The 7,432-nt window shown below is 36.8% G+C and overlaps 1 non-coding gene across 1 annotated transcript; it reads left to right on the forward strand.

Moving 5' to 3' along the window:
* The first annotated feature begins 242 nt into the window (after positions 1–242).
* Positions 243–316, forward strand: TRNAI-AAU (transfer RNA isoleucine (anticodon AAU)). Its single transcript has one exon. It is a non-coding gene; the product is annotated as a tRNA-Ile (tRNA).
* The last annotated feature ends 7,116 nt before the right edge of the window (positions 317–7,432 follow it).

Below are 7,432 nucleotides of genomic sequence, written 5' to 3' on the forward strand. Positions count from 1 at the left end.
TTTACTGCTAATTTCCTTTCTCTCTGCTGAAACATACATTTTTAATACATTTGTATGCATGTGTTCGATACTATTATAAATGCATAATTTCTGTATCAAGTCCACCTTCTTCTTTTCTCACTGACCCACAATTAAAGTAGTATTTGCTTTATTTCACTATATCATGTTAATAATATCAAATCAATGCCTTAAATATATTAAAAAATGAGAAAAATTTCAGTTATAAGATATCATTGTGGGGTGGTTCGTTAGCTCAGTTGGTTAGAGCGTGGTGCTAATAACACCAAGGTTGCTGGTTCGATACCCGCATGGGCCACTGTGAGCTGGGCCCTCCTTAAAACAAACAAAAAAAAGTTATCATTGCTACAGAGAAATATTATTTTTATAACTTGTAGAGGAATTTAACAATTCTTTTGAGTTACCATAGCAGATACGTAACAATTGTCATTTTCATATTAGAACAAAGGGACCTAAGCAAGTTTATCATTTCACTGAAAGATTAAGCATTTCTACCACAGATGACCACCTGACACTTAATTGTTCATAGAGAAGTCATCCAGATGAAGCAGAATAGCCTTGCTTTAATTTTTCAAAGAGAATTCACGGGGCCCTGAAAATATATCACAGATCCCAGAGGGGTCTACACTTCTACTCAAATTGGCTTGGGTGTAGAAAAAACAGAAAGTGACACTATTTCATCTGTTCTGATATGTAATTGAACGTTGCTTTGAGTTTGAAATAATTGCTGTGGAATTAATCTCATTATCTTCCTGGATTGTGATTATTCTAGAGGTTCCAAGTGATCAAGCATTATTTTAGCCAGTAATAATAGTAATTAACTGTAAGGAGTTGGTGAAATTTTCACTCCTCCAGGAACTGCTACCAGAGTTTCTTATAGAGAGAAAACACCCCTTATTCTAGTGATGGAGAGGTGTGGGGATAAATGCATCCTCTGTAGTCTGGAGGTCAGAAAGAACAGAAGCTTCAGAGAAAAGGGCAAAATTCCTCAGCAAGAGAAAAGGAAAGGAATTTCCTTTCTTCTAGAATGGGAGAAGGAAGGATGGAGTGGAGAGAAGGAAATAGGAGTGGGATAGAGAGAGGGTGAGATTGAGAGATCACACACTACTATTTGTGACCCACTAACCTCCAGTAAGGGTAGTACACTCACCAAATACTTTGTGTGCCGTTTAGGTTTTGTTTTCCTGTACACACCACCAATGGGTTGAGTAGGGTATTAACTGAAGCCACATGCACAGATGTAAGATCTTGGGGACAGAGAGGCCTTAGCTAACATCTAGGTCGTTTATCCTTGTTCGATCCTTTCATTTAATTCCCCAACAAATATGTGCACTAAGCATAACCCCTTTCTAGGTAGAACATTTGAGCCTCAGAAATCAACTTGACTGGCAAGCTGCCGAATGGCCTGTATATTCATCTTCTCACTAGACTCCCTGTACTCTTTTCCTTAAGATGATATGTGCTCCCTTGGCCCAAGTCTCCCTTAAATAAGCTTTTGTAGTATTCTCTCCCCTTACAGTAAGTTAGTACTTTCTCTTTCAATATGATTTGACATTTCTCACCGGGCCCCTAGTTTGAGGAATGAAGTTGCTATATCAAAATGGCATCTTGCCAATGACCTCCTGAGACTGCAGAACCGCAGCGTCAACAGAACTCCATTTCATGGCCTCCTTGTGCTACACAAAGTGCTTGTTGTTTGCTCGAAGCAATGAACTTTCATTATTGAAGGAAGGCTGAAGATTTGAGGGTCAAGCTATAGGTGAGAATGGGATTATGTTTCCTATAAGGAGCCTCAGTGGTAGGAAAGTTTGTGTAAGCCTCTTGGAAAATTTTGAACAAGTTTCTTCTTTATTATAGGCTATATATAGAGGATGATCCGCTTTTAAAACAATTCCATGATCCAGAGAAAAAAACGGAGTAGGAGCAGACTGGGCAAGATTAGCTTCATTGTAGTCATTCAAATTATTTGAGATTGAGATACATTTGTGTTGTTACATGTGAGTGCCTCCCCTTAAGAAGAAGGCAAATGTAAAACTTAATAAAAAAAATAATGAGTATGCAGTTATTTAATTTAGAATGGTTTTGAATTTGTATAGAAATTTGGTTAGAAAAATACTGTGGGTATATTTATATACTACAAAAAAAATTTGGTTCAGAAGATCTGTCCAGTTTTCTGTAGCAAGAGTTTACTGATATCACGACCATATGCTCCATTTTTCATATGCTATTGGTAAAACACTCATTAAAATGCATATCTGGAGGGCCAGATGTTTCATTTTTATTATATACCATTTTCTTCATATTTACAATCCACACATGCTTATATAATGGCTAAATTCTTGTAGATGTTTCTTTACATACTTACACATATGCTCTGTATCTCTAGTTACATGTTTGTAAAGAAGCATACATGGGTATATATTTATGTCTATATAAGCATATACAAAAATGGGTATTTTTTAGTATGGACTTGTGAATTTATTTTACCCTATTTAAAAAATAAATTCTCTTGTTCAAAAGTGAAACTATTAAATACCAATATACATGACAATTAGTTACTCCTTTCCATGTCTACCTGCTATCTTTCCGTCTCCTTTGTTTCCAAATATTGCAGGGAGGGGGATAGGGCGGAGACTGATGAAAGGGAGGTGCTACTACAGGAGGCCAAATGAAGGGGCCTGAAAACAAAGGTTTTAATTGCATGTAGACTAGCCAATCAATGCTTTAATCATCAGACTTTTCAACTAAAATATTTTATTGTTGCTTTGAATTGAAATAATTGACCAGTCCCTTTTCCCAAGTTCTATGCTTTCAAAGTAATTTAATAGTAATATACATAGACCACATTTATAAAAATTGTGTATTGCTTAACATTGAAGGGACAGATAACTGGGTGATTTATTTTTCCTATTCGGAAAATTTGGAATTTCAAAAGGCTAGGAATGATCAGTTTCTAGTTTATTTAAGAAAAATCTATTTTTCTAACCTAGTTTCTGTTGCATTCAAGAGAATGCATGCTGCCATATAAAATACAGAAACCTTTAATATTTGTGATATTCTTTTCTTAATTTCTCTAGGAACAGGCTGGTCACCAAAGACTAAAACACATGCAGAAATTGGTTTGTTGTATTCTTATTATTTTTTCAAGAAAGAAAGAAGTGATACTAGATGAAAAGAGAAATTTGTCTCTTAAACTGATTTAGGTTTTATGGAAGAAAAGACATTTATTTTTTCCTCTAAAGTGGAGAATTAAGACTTCCACTGCAAAATCAGCAGGGTTTGATCTTTCTTAATACTCTACCTCATTCCCCGCCCCCGTCCCCAGTTTTAATAGATTGGACAAAAAAGACCAGTTATTTCTTATTTCTTATTCCCATAAGATTATAGCAACACGTGTAATAAAATTAATTAATTCAACATACTCTATCAGTTTAACCAAGCAAATTATTACTCATCCTGGATGAGTGGGTGAGTAAATTTCCAGATTCACACAGCTCAATGGTAATAAGTAAGCTAATCAGTTCATTCATCAATCAATCTGGCTCACGTAACAAGACGATGTTATTTGTGATGGAGCATTCTGGACCATATATCACCTTGGGGAGAAAAGCTGCCTTGTGACTTAGCTTGGAGTGCATGAGTCTTGTTTAAGCCCCTTCAAATATGTCTTACTTGGTTTTGTGGATCTTTATAATTGTTTCTTGAGGTAGTTCTTCCATCACTATCATCATTGGTGTGTCTTGGTGCTGATAAAGCACATGAAAATCCTAAATCTGATACCTTCCTCACACCTACCTGTTTCATAGCATTGGCTATCACCAACTTCCATCATGGGTGGATCTTAAGTAATGAGGTATTAGGAATTGGTGCCTCATTATCTTAAGCCTCTGGTGGAGCCCCACCCTCCTCGTAAAAGAAGGATGCTGTTATTTTTGCCATGAGTTAGCTTCAGTTTCCCAACTTATTGCACATTTCCACCTGGGTTAAATGTATACACTTGCCATGTTTTCTAATCCACACTGGCTTTATGAGGTCCCATTGTAGAACAGGCTTTGCAGACACAGAGACCTGGGTTCAAATCACTGTTCTCGCACTCATTAGCTGTGTGACCTGGGGAAGCTACTTGCTTATGCTTTCTCATCTATAGAGCAGAGATAATAATACTGACCTCACAGGTTTATCATAATGATGAGATCCTATACGTGATGAGCATGCCATAGGACTTAATATCAAAATCAATTAATGGATGGGAAGAAAAAATAAGTTGTCACTGATGCTATGGACAAAAACCAGTTTGTAGGTGAAGGAGTAAAATTATGGATCTGGTTATCACTAAAATTCCTAAACGATTTCATTTCACAATTAACTTAATTCCACATTTTTTTCCCGTTCAAAATAGAGGTTTTTAGGTCTAAACTTGAATCTCATTCTACCTATATTTCCATCTTCCCACAGCAGCAGTTTTATCATGCTCTATCTCTTTAGATAACTTTCCACAACATGCCTTTCTAAATCCTCAGTATGTCATCCTCTGTTCTTCAGCATTAAGGTCCCTCCCTAACTTTTTAAGCTTTATCTTCTACTACTTCAAACCAGCTCTTAGATCTAGTCAGGCCAGAGTTCTCACCATTTTCCAGGAATATATAATTAATCCCCAACTCTTAGTGTTCCATCAGGTCCTTATCGTTGAGAGGCTTAGAGTGTAGACGGAGACAGACTGACTATAATACTAGAAGCTAATAAAGAGTTGACTATCTTTAGGAACAGAGATCCATGCAAAACAGATGAGGAGGTGATTAATTCAGCTGGGGTGGAGGTGTGGTGGGTGGAAAGGCTGGGAAAGGCTTTGGAGAGGAAGTAACATTTGAGTCATTCCTTCAAGAATGAGCACAATTTCATTTTGGACAGAAGGAGCAGCATGACCAAAGCCTGAAAATAAATATCCTCATCCAAGGCATTGCAGCAGGTGGCAGGAGGGATGGTTGAGAGTGGAGACACACACCTGATGAAGCTGGCAAGGGCCTGCCAGGGAAGGTGTTTGATGCTCACCCAAGAAAGCTACAAAGAGCAGCCTTCCTCTTCCTGAATTTCTGGTGCAATTATTCTTTGTGAACTTATTTTGGTATTAACTTTTCATTTTTAATAAATATCTACATGTGATTTATAGGCTCGTGGAGAACCAGAAACTACTGAAGTTATTTATTTTCCTTCTCAGTTCTTCCACGCGGTGCAGTGCACAGGACTGACTGTAGGCAGCACATCACAGAGATGAGAAATATAGATTTAGGGTTTGAGTTCTCTCGCTGCTGTTCCCGTTGCTCTCACTTCTAACTGGGTGAACGTAGGGAAGTTATGTTACCTCTCTAAATGTCACATTTTTCCTTTGAAAATGGGGATAATATCAATTTCTATATGACTGGCTTTCTACAATATAATGATTCAATTTGTGCTTAACAAATGTTTGCTAGTCAATTATTCAATAAGCATTAATGGACCACCTACTATAGTGCAAGACCTGTGCTACACTCCTACTATACAGTGATGAGTTAAGTAGACAAAACAGGGGCTTTATAGTCCAGTATTTGTCATTATTATTACTATTATTATTAATATAGATCTTTAATAAATACTGTTAGGATAAATTAATGTGTTTCAGCTACATCAGTATCATATTCATGGTTGGACCAATTCCCTCTTGTCCTGGTCCTGGAGTATGTTACATGACAATTGGCTGACAAGACCTTCCATATCCAGTGTTTATGGAGCCTGTCAATTACATGGTTGTGCAGCCTTGGCAGAGCCATCATTCTAACCAGGTTCAATAGGTGCAATGGCTCTGGAAGTGGTCCTAGATAAGACCAGCCTCAGCGGGGTGACCATACAGGCTCAAAACTAATTCTGGGCGTGGCTCAGTCAAATTTGGACTGCTTGAACTGTTCTCCAAAATTTGTGATTACTAGAGTTCAGGACGCAGAATGCTAGAATCCTGGGATTAGCTCATTTGGGGGCAAACTTTTTCAAGATAAAGCTATATTTTTGTTTTTAATGCTGCTCAAGTGACGGCACAAAAGCAACTACTGCCTAAATTCTGGTAGATGTGCCAATTCCTCGCTTGATAAAAGAATCAATCTGTTGATCACCAAGTAGAGTCACCAACAACAAAGAAAGGGACTGGAGACAAATACTGAGACTTAGAAGTCAACCTAAAGACAACCTGGGTTTGCTGGCCTCTGGCAGAAGCACTGGGACAACTGAGTAGTGAGGCAGATCACCATAGTCCGGCCAAACAGAATAATTTAACATCTCGGTACAACTACAGGAATAAAATCTGTAAACTGTTTCCTGGCGAACTTATTCTTTCATGGATTGTATTTTTCTAACTTTGCCTCTGTTTATTTGCTGCTCAGTTTAGCTTTTTGCTTTTTAAAAAACACTTTCCAGCATCTGTGTGTGTGTCCTGGGTACAACTTATTTCTAGTTGCCAAATTGTTTTTTCTTCCCTCAAGGGGAAATCCTAAGATACCTGCCCATAGCACCCCAATCTGCAATCAGGAGTGGAGCTCAGAGCTACATTTTTCTCTTTAAATCAATAAATAAATTAGAATTCACTATCTTTAATCTCCTTCTACATTTTCTCTCTCTTTTCCTTTTGCTTGGTCTTATAATTACTTCAAGTTCTCTTCTGATCAGTGGTTATAATTCCTGATTTATGTAAGCTATCACTCCCAAGATTATTGTTAGCCAAGGCCTTTTCTATAATGAAATCTTAAAAGATGTTTGTAAAATTAAATTTAGAAAGAAATTTGAAAACCTTTAAGATACTACAAGCAGATGTGATCAGTATAAATGCCAAGATATAGAAAAGTACAAGAACCATACGATTTCACTCATGTGGGATATAAAATAGAAAGCAACAAACAAACAAAACAAACAAACTCATGGATACAGACAACAGGGTGTTAGTTACCAGAGGGGAAGGGATATGGGGAGATGATGAAGAGGGTAAACGGAGACAAATATATAGTGATGGAAGGGGAGTAGACTTTGGGTGGTGAGCACATAATACAATATAAAAATGACATATTATAGAATCATACACATGAAATTTATATAATATTATTAACAAATGTCACCCTAATAAATGTAATTGAAAAGATATAGCTATTCAGAATAGGGCAAAATTTGGAGGTCTCATTGTCCATGTATCCCAACTTTAACTAGTTTGAATTATGTTTTATCAAAGATTAAAGATTACTCCAGTCCCCAAGGAGGTATGTGTGATGTTTGGTGCTATGACATTTTGTGTCTTCAAGTATAAAGGAAATTTGACATACATTAAACACCAAATACATAGTTTTGAAATTACTTTGAAGAAATAGATCTTCTGGGTAATCGTATAATGTGATAAAATACA

This window comes from Rhinolophus ferrumequinum, chromosome 8, assembly GCF_004115265.2.
Source record: "Rhinolophus ferrumequinum isolate MPI-CBG mRhiFer1 chromosome 8, mRhiFer1_v1.p, whole genome shotgun sequence".
NCBI classification, from domain to species: Eukaryota; Metazoa; Chordata; class Mammalia; order Chiroptera; family Rhinolophidae; genus Rhinolophus; species Rhinolophus ferrumequinum.